The following is a 16062-nucleotide window of genomic DNA, read 5'->3' on the forward strand; positions in this document are numbered from 1 at the left end:
TCTTATCCGCCAAGGAGGCATACACCATCTCACCCGTTTGCTTATGTAATTCGATTTGATCCATTGGGTGGATGTCCCTGGCAAGGACCTCAAGGTTGGTCCTTATGTAATCTGCAGCTGACTGCGGCTGCAACACTACTGGCGTAAAATGGCTCATGATCATTTTTCCCTCCTGGACATCATATGCAGACATTAGTCTTTTCTGGTTAGTGGGAGCCATTTTCAACAAATGATTATATAGCTGTATTCTTATGGGCTCATTCCTCTTCTTTATATCAATGAATTGTTGCTTGATGCCCAGTTCACCTCCTCTTTGCTGGCTTGAGGAGCTGACTTCTCCTCCGATCATCCTCTCTTGTTCCTGCTGGAAGGAACTTGTAGATGCCTCCATACTAGGTGGGCCCATGCCTAAAGATTGCCCTGTAGGCATTTCTTCCTCTGAGAGGGTATTCATTCTGTGTCTTTTCTCCCCTTGAGTTGTTGATGTTGTGAGGGGAGTCTCTGTCCCTCTTTCTACTTATGTCTTCTTTTTGTGGGGTTTGGAGGACTGAGGCCTCCACTGTTGTCTCCTGCCTAGGAGGCAGAGTGTCTTGAGCTTGCTGGCCGGTGGATTTTGGGGCCTGTGATGTTTGCTCTTGTTGCACTGGCTGTTCCTTTTTTTGCTGCCCCCCTTGTTGCTGTTGTACCTGTTCATGAGGTGGCTGCTCTAGCTCCATCTCTTTCTCTTTGCCTTTACTAGAGGTTTGATCAGTAGCTTTGGATGCTTGCTGATGTGCTATGGAGGATGAGGCAGCTGCTCCCACTTGAGTGCCTGGAAGAGCAAATACCTGTGCACAAAGCTCTAAGTCAGCCATCTTTTGGATATTTTTAACTGCTCTTTGATTTAATTCTTCTTGTGTGACAACTTCCTCTAAGGTGCCTCTCCTCCACTTTATTTGATTTGCATATTTTTCTATGTGAGGCAACCTTACGTGGTCATAACTGGCCAGCCTATACTTGACCCTTCTTAAAGTTATGAAGTGATTGGGGTCATAAGGTTTCCAAAGGAAACTGGTCTGTAGGCCAAGGGATTCTAGCATTCTGTTTGCTTCTTGCCAACCTTCCTCCCTTTTGTTGTAAATGAAGTGGCCTAATTGGTTTCTTACTTTGAGCTGTGCTTTCTTGCCTTTGCCTGAAAAATGTAGCACATCAGCATTCCCAAACTGCCTGAAGTATTCAAGGGCAAACAATCTCATGGGCACATATTTGGGCAATCTGTATGGGGGCAACTCACACCCATATATTCTGATGACTGTGTGGTTTTGGTAATAGTACCAATCCCCAATGCTGTATGCTTTAGATAACTGAAGGACTCTCTGCATCTCATCAGTTAGTCTTGGAGGAGGTGAGCTCATAAGCAAAGATATGGCTGGGTGGATGAAGAGGTCTATAAACTCACAATAAGTGTATGGAGAACAAGATCTGCAGTGGAAGGCAGAGGACCAATAAACCACTGACCTTGGATTTCCTTGTGCATCCAGTCTCTTCACAGCAAAGTGAAATTTCTCATGTTGAGAATACAAAATTAAGTGGTAGATGTAGGAGGTGTATCTGAACACCCTTTCTCTTGCCAAGTTCATTAATTGCTCATGTATTTTGTCAGATATGTAGGTGGCATAGTCATAGCAGATTGGAGACTTGCCAGGGGAAAACATGAGCATCATCACCAGCACAGTTTCATCAACAAACTCAATTGAATTATAGCCCAGAATGGGACTGATCATGTCTACAAGGTCCCTGCCCAATTGGTTGAGGTAAACATGAGAAATGGGAGGGTACTTCATGGTGTCAGAGTCAATGTACAATTGATTTAGTTTGGTGACCTGAGCATCTGTAAATTTAGCTCCTTGCTTTATCAGATCAATCAGTGATAAAGGAACTAATTTCTTCTCAGTTTTGAAGTGCAACATCTCTCTGATGGCTTCAGGGGTGACATAGAAAACAACTGAGCCTGAAGGGTCAATCACAGCCCTCTAAGTGGCGTCGTAGTAGTCAGCGCATAGGTGGATTAGGTCAGGGAACTGGTTGACCTGAGGGAGCTTGAAGATAGGGAGGAAAGAATCCCAAATGCCCAATACATCTGTTCCAGTCTCATGTTTAATCTTCAATTCGTTTAACAAGTGGATGTGGTACTTGCTGTGCATTAGAATTTCTTCTGATATTTGATAATCCAGGTCTGCTAATGGTTGCCATTCCAATTCTCTCTGAGGGGAATTTAATGGAGAAACATTCAAGGCTACAGGAGCTACTGGTGCATCCATGGTTACTTTAGGATTATGTTGGTATGAACTGGTGTTACTGTGCAGAGCAACACAAAGGAGTATTTCTTGGAAAGAGAGGTGATTTACTGAGGAACAGAGGATAAAATGGCAATGGCAGCAATTGAAATACTGCACAAAGCACTGATAGGGCAAATGCTTGGCCTTAAAAACTCTCTTTACGGTGAATTGGTGCAGCTTGGGTTCTCAGTTCACGAATGCGTGAAATAACTGTATGTTTTGTGAAAACTCGGGTAAACAAGGCTCTGCAGGCGAATTTCGACTTTACAACTGAAAATGGAGGCTAGCCACAGGGGATTTAGCGGTAAACACAGTGTTTTCTTACTCTTTAAGCTATTGTTGGAGAATGCAGGATAAAACCAGGCGCAGAGGGAATGACTGGGATAAATACCTGGTAAACTGTCGGCAATAGTCACAAATGCAGGTGGATTTGGCGCACCAACGGTCGTCGGGTCGAATTCTGCAGGTTGACGCTTGTTTGGTCGTAAAATACATGCAGAGGTGCCACAGTCGTTTTTTGCAAAAGTAATGAAAAACACGATTTTTCGGCCAAAATATGGATTTTTGGGTTATTTGGTGCTTTTTTTGGATGACGTCAGCATGACGTCATCAGGTGGGGTCAAGGTCGGATGACGTCAGCATGACGTCATCGAGTGACGTGGCGGCTTGAGAGTGGTCCACGGGGATGATGAGGTGGCGGGCAGGTCAGAGCAGTGGCGGACGGGGGCGCTGACGCGGCGGTGATGTAGCAGTGATGCTGGCAAGGCGGGTTCACAATAACCAAAAACGGTAAGCGGTATAATATCGCACCGCTTTCTATATGGAAGCGGAATTGTCAGAGGGCGCTCCGATACGATTTGGGGGTGACGCGTGGCAGAGGATTGACGTCACCCTCTGACAAATTTCGGAAGGTAACTTACGGACGTCGGGCCCGGTCCGAAATGCATGAGAGTCGTCGGATGAAAAAGGGCCAGATCCGACGGTCGACGGATCGTTAAGGTGCCAGGTTGATACGGACGTGGGCGGGGATTAAAATAATATATTTGTTTGAAAATCGCGCCCAGCGGGACTGTGGACTTTGGTGAATTTGTATGACTTTTCAATGTATTTTATCAAAACGCGCATTGCGCCAGTACTTTGGGTAAAATGGGAAAAGTGGGTTTTTATGTATATTTTGCAAATGAAGCGGGTTAGGGGTGAAAATGGGGTTTTTTACAAGGTTCTTTAGTAATGAATGTGAAAGGGGAGAAAAGGGAGTTAGTCATGCTCCTTTGCTTTGCTGCAACATGATGGAGAAGAGGAGCTTCTCTATCCACTGATGTTCCTTTATGCTAGACCAGCAGAACTCATTTGAAAGTAATAACATTTCTGCAACCCCATCTGCCTACCCATCTACTTGCCTAGCATTTTTTGTTTCTTCATGGAGGGTGCACTTAGACTTGCAGACCCTTATGTGCCTTTTCTTTTCTTTTGGCTTTTTCTTTTGATTCTCTACCTCAGGCTACCCTTATTGCTTCCAAAGTCCCAGATTAAGTAGTTGGGAACCTTACTTCTCTACCTAGCTACTGGTCTGCCAAGATTAAACAGTTTGGACAGACTTATTTCTCTATTCTACAACAAAAAATTGAAACATGGCATGATCCAGATTAGGCTGTTGGACCATCCATCAAAATTGAGACAACATCAAGCTATATACACATGTTGCCTTTACTTGAAAATATGGGATCTTTGCATCACCAAAGCAAAGCATATTTGGAACTTTCTTTGCCAATCATGAAATATGAAACCTATTGGTATAGGTAGCTAACAGTGATGACTCTACAGGAAGACCCAACCCTGCAAATATTGATTACAAAGGTGTGGAAGTTGCAAAAACAATACGATGAAGTCCAGGCAATGACGTGTTCCATTTCCCCATCACATTGCCTAGCCAGGTTGCAGGAAGGGAATCAACTCCTCGTGCAGGTCAAAGCAGCACAAAAGAAGGAGGCCTTGCTTAAGGCTAGGTTGGAGCCCTAGTTAGATGAAGCTTACCAGGTCATGACCAACATTCAGGAGAAGCTCACAGGCTTGAAGTAGATGCAGCAAACGATGAAGCTAGAGGAAGAAGGACCGACTACAAAGCAGCTAGTGGAAGAAGTGAAGCAGGAAGCTACGCAGAGCGCTATTGATGTTGTCGTAGTGTAGGTGGAGTTGGGGGATCTTCACAGCAAGATCGTAGTGCCAACCGAGTGACTCGAGGGAGAGTCATGATCTTTGTTTTGGGGGCCTATTAGGATAGGGTCCCCTGGGTTAGTTTCGGGGTTGAAAGCCCAAGTTTTGATGTAATTTTTGTAAAATATGTAAAGTATCCGCAATTTGTGGATGTAGAGCGCATAGATGGCTAGGAGTTAAAGGGGTTTTAACCCCTTGTTTATGTAAAAAGTTGAGTTGATTTTAAGATCCACCCATGGTTCGCAGACCATGGGATTGTATGTAAAAATATATAAGTAGGCATGTCTTAGAGAGTCTAAGGAATAATCTGAGCTATAATGGGTGAATAGAAGAGAATTATTAGCGTAGAGAAGTGGGTAAGATAGGAGAGAAAGGCTCTATAGCTAAGTGCGCAGAGGCCTAGATAGAATCCGTAGATGAGTGCACGGACCCCTGCAGTTGAGTGCGCAGGGTAGTTTTGAGTCTGTAATACCATATTGAAGATCAATAAAGAATATTGTTAAAGGATTCCCGTGTTTATATGTTTACTTCTGTTTATTTATGATTGCGATATATGCTATAGATGAATAATGTATTTATGAAATATTGATCTAATGATGCGTGACTCTATGGAATAAGTCTTAATAAATGTACGCACTTCATGTTAAGTACTTCCATGAAGATTGTGATATATTCTGTCACATTTATTAAAATACTTAAGTATATCTGTGCGAGCTCAGATCTAGGGTTATTTTATGATGCGCGGAAGTGGATGAGTCGACTGTTAAGGGTCTGCAGAGACCAATCGTAGACCGTTGTGAAGTTCTAGAGGTTGTTTAAAGGAAGTTGTAGTACCGAGTCCTAAGGGCTTATATATCTTTGCGAAGGCTAATCTATGGCAATAAAAGACATCACACTGATCTTTGGATGTGGAAACTTGCTTCCAGCATCCCCCCATAGTGCTTCGGGTGAGACTGCAACTTGCGCTACGCGGGTTGTTACCAAAAGGGCTAGTAGTGTAGGGTTTTGTTGGTTGGCGCAAATAACTTTGAATCTAGGTCAGGACCCCCTAAGACAACACCATATCTACATCAACATATCCTTGTAGAGCAATTTTTGAACCACCAAATCATACTACTTGATTTTTGGTACCTCTCAAATACATGAGTATCCACTTCACTGCCATCCAATGTTCTTTTCCTGGATTGTTCATGTACCTTCTTACAACCCCCACTGCATGTGCAATATTAGGCCTTGTGTAGACCATTGCATACATTAAGCTTCCAACTACTGATGCATATGGAAATTTAGACATATAAGCCATTTCTTCCAGAGTCTTCGTACACACCTCCTTACTTAGTTTGAAATGGCTAGCTAAAGGTATGCTAATTGGTTTTGCATTTTGCATATTAAATCTTTTCAAAACCTTTTGTATGTACTCACACTGGGACAATGTTAATTTGTGATTCTTCGTGTCTCTAGTTATTCTCATACCAAGGATTTGTTTTGTAGCACCCAAATCCTTCATTGTAAATGAGTTTGCCAATTTTCTTTTGAGCACATTTATTTCCTGAATGTTAGAACCTACAACAAGCATGTCATCTACATACAATAACAATATAATATAGTTGCCATCATTTTTCCTTTTGAGATAAACACAATGACCAAAGTGACATCTAGTATAACCTTGTTCAGACATAAACCTATAAATTTTAGATGCCACTACCTTGGAGCCTGTTTTAAGCCATACAAGCTCTTCTTCGACCTGCACATTAGTCTATCCTTCCCTTTTACCTCATATTCTTGTGGCTTCTTCATACATCTCTTCCTCTAAATCCCCATGGAGAAAGGATGTATTTACATCTAACTACTCAAGATGAAAATATTTAGCTGCTACTAGACTTAAAATAGTTCTAATTGAAGTCATTTTAACAACAGGAGAAAATATCTCATCAAAGTATATACACTTTTTTTGTGCAAACCCCTTCACCACAAGTCTAGCTTTATACCTTTTTCTACATCCATCTTCTTCCTTCAACCTGTAAACCCATTTATTCTACAATGTTGTTTTACTTGTAGGCAACCTGACTAAGGCCCAAGTTTGGTGATGTACTAAGGAGTCCATCTGTCATTTCACGTCTTTCTCCCACTTCTTCTTGGTTTTTACCCACACCGCTTCTTCGTAACATTCTAGTTCACCAGAAGGAGAGTATCGTTCAGGGGGTCTACTTATCCTAGTAGATCTTTTAACACCACTTTCAGGTGTTTGAGTGCTTGTTGCTGTTGTGGTTGCAAATGTTGTTGTTCTATATGTTGATCATTATGATTTTCAGGCACCTTCACTTTTTCTGTGATCTCATCAAGCACTGTGTATTCTCTATTTTCCTTTTCCTGTTTCTTTTCCTGCATCTGATCCTTATACAAAACCTTTTCATTGAATATGACATATCTGCTCCTAATGATTTTTTGTTTTTCATAATCATAAAGTGATAACCAAAATCATTAACACCATATCCAATAAAGGTACATTTCTTTGATTTTGCCTCAAGCTTTGTCCTATTTTATTTATTAATGTGGAAAAAGGCTTCACAACCAAAAGTATTTAAGAATGAGTAGTTTACCTTTTTACCTGTCCAGGCCTCCTCTGGAATAACACCATCCAAGGAACTTGAAGGCCCTCTATTTATTAGATAAACAACAATATCTACAACATCTGCCCAAAATTGTAAAGGCAATCCTGCATGCAATCTCATGCACCTTGCACACTCCATGATTGTCTTGTTCATCCTTTCAGACACACCATTTTCTTGTGGTGTTCCTAGAACTGTCTTCTCTCTGTGAATTCCATTCTTTGAACAGTACATATCAAACTCTTTTCTGCAATATTCACCTCCATTATTTGATTTGAGACACTTCAACCTTTTTCTTGTCTCATTTTCAACCAAAGCTTTCCATTTTATTGAAAGTATCAAATACATCAGATTTATTCTAAATACGATAAATCCAGGTTTTTCTGGTTTCATTATCAATAAAATTAACATAATAATGAGAGCCACCGAGAGATGATACCTCAACACGTCCCCATACATCTGTATGCACAAGCTCTAATTTTTTTCTCTTCTTTTCTTTCCTAACTCTGAGGAATCTAACTCTCTTCTATTTTCCATAAACATAAGTCTCACATAATTCCAAATCAACATGCTTCAAACTTGGTAAAATATTTCTTGAGTGAAGTATTTGCATCCCCTTCTCACTCATGTGCCCTAGCCTATGATGCCACAATGCTGTATCTTCTCCTGTAGAGGTTAAAGAATTAAAATAATTAGAAATACCATTGCATAAATACAATGTACCAACATTTTCTCCCCTTTCTATTACTAGGGATCCTTTAGTTACCCTCCAGGTTTTATCTGTAAAAGTAGTTACACAACCTTCACCTCCCAGCTGCCTTATTGAAATTATATTTTTATTCAAATCCAGAACATTCCTTACCTCCTTCAACAACCATTGATTTCCATTCTGCTGTTTTATGAAAATTGTACCCATTCCAATGATTTTATAGGGTTTATCATCACCCAATTGAACTTGTCCAAAATCTCCTTGAACATAATCATGAAAATGTTTCCTATCAGGTGTGGCATGGAATGAGGCCCCTGAATCTACCACCAAGGCATTAATAATATTTTCTAATGAAAGAATCAAAGCATCTTGCAACACATCACTTGTCACATTCACTTCATGATTGTTTTCTTGCTGCGTATCTCCTTCTTTTCCCTTCCGAGACTTGCAGTGTTTCTTCAGGTGCCCATTCTTCCCACATTTCCAGCACATTATCCTTGATCTGGACTTGGATCCACCTTTCCTTGACTTACTGTGATATCCTAGGCTCTTTCCTCTTTCATTTTTCTTCCACTAGTCTCTGCAGTCAAAGCATTACCTAATGTCTCACCGGAGCATTTCCGTCGCATTTCCTTGCTAAGGATTGCACCAACAACATCATAAAACTTTAAAGTACTAGATCCAAAGACAAAGTTACTAATGGCCATAACTAAACCACTCCAACTTTCTGGCAATGAGCATAGAAATAATAGAGCCCTAACTTCATCATCAAAAGTTACCCCTACAGAACTTAACTAACTGGTAACTATATTCAATTCATTTAAATGATTAGCAACAGATCCACCTTCTAGAATCTTCATATTAAATAAATGCTTCATAAGAAATACCACATTTGAGGCTGAGGGTTTTTCATATAGTTTGGCCAATGCCGACATTAACCCCTCTATTGTCGTTTCCTTTGAAATATTGAAGGCTACCGACGCCGCTAGGCACAACCATATTGTTCCAAGTGCCTTTCTTTCGAGAATATCCCATTTTGTGTCTATCATACTCGTCGAATTCTTTGTCTTTCCATCAAATGGTAGGTACAGATCCTTCTGATAGAAATAATCTTCCATTTGCATCTTCCACAGCTGGTAGTTTTGGATGTTAAATTTTTCAACCCTAAACCTACCATCTTCCACCATTGCTCCCACTCGAACCAGGAACCCTTCTCTCCTGCGAATTGATAAGCCAAATAGAATTTCAGCTCTAATACCAGTTGTTAGAAAAGTATATATTACAGAGCAACGTAACACATAAAATATTGCAAAAATATAAACACATAAAATGCATAAAACAAGAGAGACACAGATATATGTGGTTCACCCAATTTGGGCTACGTCCACGGAGAAACAACTAGTCATTCCTTTTATATTATCTAGCAGAATGAAGAGATACAACTTACAATAAATCTGTTATAATTCCATATTCACTCTCACACAATCTCCTCTCTCTTTCTCGCTCAGAATACACATCTACATAGATGCAATACAATTCCCTCATATATAGCAAGGGGTTGCCTTCTAGGGAAAAAACCCTAAATTAAACATAGCTTATACCATCAGATTTCCACCTACGAACTGGGGTCCATTGCAGCGATACCTTTGAATAAAGAAGATAATCAGGCTCCACACCCAACATCCTTCGTATCATGATAGTAAATTGATGAACCAAAGATCTTGAAATGTTCCACATCTAGTTTTACACATGAAAAAGTTTCTTCTCGTGTACTCATCTCGAGAATTCAATGAGAACTCCTATTTTGCACATATACAACTGTGTTGCATTCTTCATCTCATTAGTGAAACAGTAGGCCCTGACCTTGTAACATTTCCTGTGCAACTCCCACAATATTTCTGTTCTTCCTTTCATCCAACCCATTCTGCTATGGGTTATGGGGTGCTATTGAATCCCGTCGAATTCCTTTTGATGCATAGAAGTTCTTGAATTCATTCGAAACATATTCTCCACCGTTATTGCTCCTAAGAGCCTTCACTTTCCTGCCAGTGTCTTTCTCAACAAATTCTTTAAATTCACAAAATTTAGCGAATGTCTAATCATTCTTCTGCATGAAGAAAATCCAACACATATGAGAGAAATCATCTACAAATATTACATAATACCTGTGCTTGGCCATGGAGGCTATCGAGAGTGTTCCACATACATCTGAGTGAAATCTTTCAAGGATCTCTTGCACTCAACTGTCCTTATCGTGAAAGTTGGCTTTGGTGTACTTCCCCAATGTACACCCTTTGCATGTATCTCTCTACTCTAGTGCATTGTTGGGAAGTCCTATAGAAATATGCTACATGATATTCAAAACTCCGTGGTGCAAGTGACCCAATATTTTATGCCACAACTCACCAATGTCTCGGCTCTGCACCTTCTCTGCTTTTGTGCTCAAAGCAACACAACCTTCTACATCGAATTTGTAGAGGTTCTTCATTCAAAATCCGATCCGCTTCACTTCTCCTGAGGCTATGTGATGAAGGAAAGCCTTTCCTTTGCTAAATATCACTTCATATCCACGGTCCTTCAACATACCAACCGAAACCAAATTCTTCTTCAAACCCAAAACATACATGAAATATTTTAATGTGAGAGGAGAATCAAACTCCCTCTGAAAAGTAATAGTACTGATGTTGGTCACACTATATCTTCCATCGTCTCTCATTTTGATGTGCATCTGGAGTTCATTCTCCTCCAAGTCACTGGAGAATCCTTTGTTGCCGGTCATATGGAATGAGGCTGCACTATCTAGATACCACACACTACCCATCACCGATGTCACCATGCAATCAATGTGTAACACCCTCCTCCCACATCTACCCAAGTAACCAACCAAACAGGGTAAACATGTGACGAGAGGTTACTATGATTGGATTCAACCTCCAATGTGACCTTAAGGAAGTGTAATTGATAGAAACACAACATACATACCTTCCACATCAACTACAGGACTCCTAGGATCCATCCCAACCACTCAAGTAGCTAGCCCCTAGGTCCCACTAAAGTTTTTGAACACTTGACTTTTGGACGCTGGTGGGCTCTAGTATTGTAGCAATAATGCTACAACTCCTGGAGCTTCCTTCTCTAATTTTATCAACCCGGTAGTTCGTAACAAACTTGGAAGCGACGGTGCTGTATGCACAAGTACTAGCTCTTGTCGCAGCTGTCACTTCGTCAGCTGGCACAAGTCCGCTAGGGCTCAAGCCAACTTCTATATGTTCTTAGAAGAAGCTTTTTAAGTGATGAACGAAAGCTATCTCAAAGGAAATTATCCTACTTTGCAAGAATGAACTGAAAGCCAACAAAACATGGAAACCCTAGTAAACCCTAATTTGACCAGCTTAATCCTTACGATGCAATGGTGGGAATGCAACTTCTAAAAATGATGCCATTACTTCTAGTGAGATGAGATGCATGGGTCTAAACTACTTTCTTCTGAAGAGAACATGTTTTTGTACTTTTGCTCAAGTGGTTGGAGTTATTATGACTGTGCTTCTTACTGGGTCTTGACTGTGCAGGGGTAGATCAAGGGGAGGAAGGCTTGGAAAAGGTCAGGAGGAATTCTGAGAGGGTCTAAGGGATCCCTTACATCATTCCACAGAAGTTCACAAAGTTTAGATGCCTGGCAACCGTGTTTGCAAGCTTCTACAGGATGTTTTGCAGGGGATTCTACAGGAAGTTCAGGATTTCTACAGGAAGTCTGCTAACTTCTACAGGATGTTCTGCAATAGGATTTTTGGGGTGATGGGTGAGTGAATGAGCTATAGGGGTGGATAGAGAGGTAGGAGGGGAGCTTGTGATGGCTTATGGACAGAGAGATGAGATGGAGAGGGAGTGTGTAAAGCTGGTTGGTCTAGGAGGGTAGAGGCAATGGAAGGCCGAAAAGATAGAACAACGTGGAGGATAAAAGAGTTGGGAGGCAAATGATCTAGCTGGGAGATAAGTAGATGGCTCAGGCACGGCTCAGAAGGATAAGGAAATGATAGAGTGGTGCTGCGCAGTGTAAATGAAACAAATCACCCGTGTCTTGCATAAAACCGAGAATTCATCAACCTATTCTAACTGTTTTATTAGAAACCAAAGAACAACAATGTATTTTAAGGGAAAATCGTGCATGGTGCTGAAATAAAGAGTTATTCCACAAGATCTAAATGCATGGGCACTTCTTCAACTGAAAATATTACATTAAAGCTTGCATGAACATATAAAACTGTGTTTTTGGTGGGTGGCACGGGCTGCACTTCCGGTCCCCAAACAGAGGTGAAAGTGAGGGTGCATTCAACCCCTTTTTTGGAACTCTGATTAACTCCAATCCTTACTCTAATCTAAACTACTGAAAGCAACTTTGTTCATAACACTAACCTATGTAACCACACCAAGAAATCCGAATCAGCAAACTGTGTTTCCAAGTGTATGTAAAGGAAAAGAAATATAATGCTGAACGAAAGAAAAGTAACAATACAAAGAAAGGAGGCCTATTGCTCTCAGGTTGGGCCCAACCCTGAGAGCTATAGCTCCTCTAAGAACTCAGAACTGAACTTGAATCTGCCTGCCTTTTATTGAAAGATCATAGTCATAAGTCTAACACCATGCCAAAAATGGCTTACAAAAAGAAAAACAGAGCTATAGCTCGTAATTCAGAATCTGCAACAAAGGTTCAAAAGTTCCCATCGAAGGCTACAGCCTCAATATTTATACATTATGAGGGCCAAGCTGGCCTCCTAAATTAGTGGGGCTTGGTTGACCAACTAAAAGTAAACTGCTGTTCCCTTAGAATCCGTTGGCTGCCTTCTAGCTCGGTGGTGAGAGTTGTTGGAGCTCGGAGTTGAGGTGGAGATCACGAGGAAGGCCATTCAAGGCTGTGGACAACCTTCCTACAAAACCGCAATGCCACCTTGGCTGTCTCCTTGCCTCCATCTGCGTGGTTTTGCTCCATTTAATGTCAAAAACCTGAAATAAACATGTATTAGCCACCTAGGAATAGTGACTGCCCTCCTTCCTACAAATAACATGAATATACTAAGAAATGATGCATAAGTGATAAAAAAATGAAGGGTTGAGCAAGGGTAAGTAGGCCAAATGAGCCCAAAATGTTACCAAATTTGGGGCTCATCATCACCCCCCAGCTAAAATATTTGCTCATCCTTGAGAAACTAGTCCAACTCCTCATCCTTCATTGCCTTTACTGCCACCCTTACATCCCAAGCCTCTGTAGTAGTGTCCTCCTTGCTGATATGGAATCCAACCTTTCTGTTCACCTCTTCCCACTGTTCATTATCATTTTCCTCTGTGCTGCCTTCCATCAATCCTAGCAGCAGTGGTGGGCTTAGTTTGAGGCCAATCCAGCTATCCTGGAGGTTTTGCATGGATTTCTTATAGTGGGCCACCCGTACTAGAGCTTCCCTCATCCGAGTTGGGGTATGATACTCTCTAATTTTCAGACTGTGGGCCAAGGTATTCCATCTGCGGGTGCAAGCTTGGACAGCGTTGTCTCCTAACAGTCTCTCCATGTCCTCAAAATGCGCTATGGCTTGGGCCTGCTGATCCATATATCTCAATGAAGCTTGAGGGTCAGTGGACAAGTGTTGGTGTGCCGAGATTAGTGCAACTGGATCCCCTGGTTCTGCTCTAATTAGCAATGGCTCATTCAGCTCCCGGTTCATGACCGCTTTGGCTTCTGCTGCTCTTTTGTCCTCATGGTTCAACCATGAGGCAAATGCCATTAATTGCATATCTCCCAAGGCCGTATTGGGATCCCATGAAATTACATTAGGCAGGGCCAAATTATGGAGGTAGAACTCCGCTAATTTGGCCTTATCCTCTGATGAACTAGTACTGCATACTTCAGTGAATTGCTGTGGGTCTTGGAGCTGAGAGATACCTCTTTGCGCCAAGGTATTGATTTGAAATTGCAGCCATTGGTCTTTCAGGTACAGGCCATAGGATTTGGCCGGCTGTCTGCATTGTATAGCATCCATGGCCCAACTGGCCATGCAGGCCAATTGTGCCTCTTTCTGCTGCAGCTGTTGTCTGAGAGCTTGCACCTCAATTTGTGCTTGCTGTTCTGCTTCCTGTAGATGCAAGGTTGGCTCCCCAAGACCGGTTTGTAGTTCCTTTTTGCCTTGTTGTTCTGTTGTGGTGTCATTGGAGGGTGTACCTGTTCCTGTCCTCAGCTCCTGTAGCTGCAATCTAAGCTTTTCGTTTTCTTCCTGTAGGAACACTCGTTGGCAATTTGCCACGTGTTTAGCCATGGCTAATTCACTTCTGGCCTCCTTGAGTTGCTCTTGCAAGGGGTCTATGTCCGCCACACCCTTTGACTTGGCTATTTTCATCCACGTGTGTGTACGTACTCTCTCTTCCTCCAGTGCAAAGAATAGTGGCACAGTGAATTTCTGAGGTATAATTATGCCAGCCTCTAAGAAGTTGTAATATGAACTCAGACTTGGCTGAGGGCTAGGCTCTGGAATGTGCTCTTTTTCTACTTCTCTTGGTGGCTCTACTTCGCCCTCCCTCGGTGGTGATGAGGGTGCTTCTCCTTCCATTCTCTCTGTTTCTTTAAGCCTGGCTAAGGTTTCCTGTAGAGCATCCTCAGCATCCTGTAGCCGAGCTTTTGAAACCAGTTGGTCTAACCTTTCTTTCCAAGTAGTTTTCTTCGGGCTCCCCCTCTCATAGGTGACTGATATCCTTGAGGGGGACCTCTCCTTGGGCGAAGTAGGGGCATCATCTATAGTGATTGGGCTGCTGGACGGAGGCTGTGGCTTGCCCGTCTTTATTCTCACACTTCTCCTAGCTTTAAAATATAGAGGGGTCTCCCTCTTTCTCTTCTCCTTTGGCTTAGGAGGTGTGCTGAGGGCGGCCAGCACAGCTGCTGCCTCCCTTGCAAGAATGTCAGCTTTCTTCTCCTTGGGTTTCGCTTTCTCAGGGCTTCCTGTAGAAGACCCTTTTTCGGTTGATTTCGGGCTTCCTGTAGAAGGCCCTTTTTCAGCTGATTTCGGGCTTCCTGTAGAAGCCGGTTTCGGTTTTCCTGTAGAGACAGGTGGCACCACTTTAGATTGCTTTGCTGAGGGTGTTTTACTTTTCGACTTGGTCGATGCTGCTGTTGAGGTGCCTTTGCTGACGTGGACCTGCTCAGCCTTGTCCACTCTGCTTTGTAATATTTTCTCTCTGGCCGTCAACATGGGTGTGTCATCCTTCTCTTTGGCACCCTTTTTCTCTTGTTTCTTCTCTTGCTTTTTCTTCTGCTCCGTGGTCGTGGTCTTCTGGCCTTTTTCTTTCTTCCCTGCGGGCACTGACTCCTTCTCCTCACTGCTAGATGAACCGAGCTCTTCGGTCAACATCTTTATATCACCATCCTTGGTCAAATTTCTGAAGGCTTCCCATGAGAGAGGAACCTTGTATGTGTGGAGCGCATCCTCCACGAGGAGTTTAATGAGTCCATGGTGTGCTACCTGGTCTGGTGTGCCTTCTTTTAACTTGGTGGCACATTCAATCATAGACTGTAGTAGAAAGTAGGGGATACTCAGTTTGTTTTCTACAGGTAGGTCCATCTGGTGCCTTAATTCCGTGAGTAACCGAAAATGGTACCCATATACAATGCTAAAACGACCTTCGCAGGTGATGTACTTCATAATCTGGAGGCTAACTTCACTCCACAGTGGCAGCAAGCTGGTTCTACGAACCCCATTTTTATCTTCTGAGAATTCCTCCTCTGGTGGAAAGAATTCTTTCTTAGCCTGTTGGCCCAATTTCCTTTCTTCTTTATCCCATGGTAATCCCATTGGGAGCTCAGTAACTCGGCTGATGAATTGTGGAGTGAGTCTGAGACTCAAACCCCTGAAGTTGACGGTGGCCAATGTTTTGGATTTCGGCTTCAAAGCTTGCAAAAACTCCTCTACCACCTCATCATCATAGCCCTGCAACTTGTCGCAGAACGACATCCATTGCGCTTGCGTGAATAGCTCCACCACCTCAGGATTCTCTCTTAACTTTGTTGAATCGGTTGGTTCCCTTCTGATGAACCCACCCGGCATGGTGAAAAAAACTGCTGCGTTAGCTGGAGGTGGCGAATGCGGAAGAAAATTGGCCTACTGGGACAGAGCGTAGAATTACGCCTCTGTCACGCATACAATTCACGAAAACTTATCTCCCGAGGACCTTAACA

Source organism: Pinus tabuliformis, chromosome 9 (assembly GCF_031772625.1).
Source record: "Pinus tabuliformis cultivar Carrire ecotype Pingquan chromosome 9, CPIR1, whole genome shotgun sequence".
In the NCBI taxonomy this organism is placed as follows: domain Eukaryota; kingdom Viridiplantae; phylum Streptophyta; class Pinopsida; order Pinales; family Pinaceae; genus Pinus; species Pinus tabuliformis.